The 2,298-nt window shown below is 42.8% G+C and overlaps 1 pseudogene; it reads right to left on the bottom strand.

Moving 5' to 3' along the window:
* Positions 1-984: 984 nt before the first annotated feature.
* Positions 985-1,586, bottom strand: LOC122753602 (annotated as a pseudogene).
* Between the last annotated feature and the right edge of the window lie 712 nt (positions 1,587-2,298).

Below are 2,298 nucleotides of genomic sequence, written 5' to 3'. Positions count from 1 at the left end.
GCGTCAATAAGCTATTTTTTTTTTACTTCTCTGCCAAGAATGCACTGTAATTTCCTCTTTCACACTATATATTGCCTCTCTTGTCTGCGCCCATTACGGAACTCAGCTAAAGGTTGATGACATAAAGGGGGAGTAATGATTTACTTACATGGGTTCCCAAACCAGTCTCCTTAGGACCTCACAGCAACCTGGCCATGACAGAAGAAATCAGGGCCAAAAATAATATTTGGTGCTTGATGACAGATATGATACTCAGTCATTAAGAATGCTTCTCTGTGCTATACTTCTTTCCATTTTTGGTCTTTATAACCTTCTGTTAGAGGGTAGAATTTGCCCATATTATTTTTGAATGTCCAAAATAGTAGACTATTGTAAATCTGCTAAATTAACGCTATCCACAGTTACACAAACAATGGATGGACTTCCTGGGAAATATTCCCAGATGCAAAAAAAATGTCCACCCATGGACTATATTCCTATGTGAGAGAAACTAAGGCACATATAATCATTCCTTTTGAGAAGAGGATTTTCAATGAAATTCACTGAGCCTCTGTGGTCAAGGTGACAAATTTCAAGAGGCATGAACATTTGTTATGTTTGGTGGTCATAGAAGGGATAGAATGGGGAGGGGTGGCTTTTTCAATTGTTGTCTTTTAGCAATGCTTCTTAACTTTTTTTTTTTTTTTTGGTGTTTTATTTTTAAAAAAGGAAAGCGAAAACCAGTTCAACTCAAGCACTCATACAACACTGCCCCAGTCTGACCTGGCTCCCCTCTATCAGTATCATAAAGAAAAGGATCCCCCTCCTCAGGGTCTTAGGGAAGGGGGGTTGAAAGGAGTGAGAGGGGGTTTTACTATGGCTACAAGGAGGGACGCTGGTGAGGGGTAGGCAAAGGGAGGGAGAGTTCAGCTGTCTCTCCCCATTGCCTTGGGGCACTGGGGCAGAGGCAGGTGCCCCCTTCCTGCCCCACCCCCTTAGGGAAGGTCACATGATGCTCTCCACCACAATGACCTTGTTGCTCTCAGACACTGGTATCAGGGTGGTCAGGCCCCTGACATCAGAGTCCTGAGCCTTGTACTCCAAGTGATGGAGACCCCACACTGGCTGGTTCAGGTTTCACCAATGCTCAGTGAATGTCCCCTTGGCCCCGAGGATGTGGTAGCATCCAGGGGGAAGGCTAGTAGTTGATCATACAGGCAACTTCATCCATGAACCAGTCAGCACCAAAAACCCAGGCAACCACTGCACCCACCCAAAAAGCCTGCCGCAGCAAAGTCATACCACTGGCCGAACGGTAGTCAAACAGCTGGAAGATGTACATGCCACCTTCAGTAACCATGGAAGGATCAATGGTGAAGCAGACTACACAGCACAGAGCAACAGAGATCTCCTAATGAAAACAAAAATAGTAGGAGGCCAGTGATGAGTCCTTCTAGCCCTACAAACTGGTTGTCCAGGCCCAGAAGCAGTAACATGAAGAAAAAGAGGGCAGCCCAGAGTGGGGCCATAGGCATCAGGGTGATAGCCCTGGGATAGGCAATAAAAGCCAGCCATAGTCCTGACTCAGCCACCTTGGAGATGTGCATACCTGTTCCATGGCCATGAAGCCCAGGATGGAGAACACCACAAAGCCAGCAAAGAAGCTGGTGCCACTGTTGATGAGCACTATTAACTTCATTTTCAGATGTGTGGTCCTTAGTATAATAGTTGATAGGATTATGGCTGCATTTCCAGCAACATAGTGTTACATAGAAGAAATCTACCAGTATATTTGTTTATGGCCTTGTAGTCAAGAAGAAATGAATTAAAATTCCACATCTGGCACTTCCTATCCTTGTGACCATGGGCAAATCCTTTAACCACTCTGAGCCTCAGCTTCTTCCTCTTTAAATTGGTAATAAGAACACCTACCTTATAGAGTTATTATAAGCTCAAATAAAATCAACTGTATAAAATCCAGTGGCTCCCTATTGTCTCTAGGATAAAATATATACTCCTTTGTTTGGATTTTCTTATTTTTTACAACCTGGTCCCAAACTATCTGTCTATCCTTATTATTAGATACCATTCCATTTTTTTGCACTTTATGACACAGCCACACTGGAGTATACCAACTCCTTGAGAAATGTTTATTAAATGATGTGTTGATAAGGTACTATTCAAGCCTTTAATTGCTAAAAAATGAGTTATTATTAACATAAGTAATATAGGTAAAAAGCATTCTTTTAGAACAGGGGTTATGAACTTTTTGTGTGTGCCATACATTGGCACTCTCGTGAAACCCATTGAATTTCTCAG

This window comes from Dromiciops gliroides, chromosome 4 (genome assembly GCF_019393635.1).
Source record: "Dromiciops gliroides isolate mDroGli1 chromosome 4, mDroGli1.pri, whole genome shotgun sequence".
Lineage (NCBI taxonomy): Eukaryota > Metazoa > Chordata > Mammalia > Microbiotheria > Microbiotheriidae > Dromiciops > Dromiciops gliroides.
The sequence above is the reverse complement of the archived record's forward strand: the minus strand, read 5'-3'. Positions and strand labels throughout refer to the sequence as shown.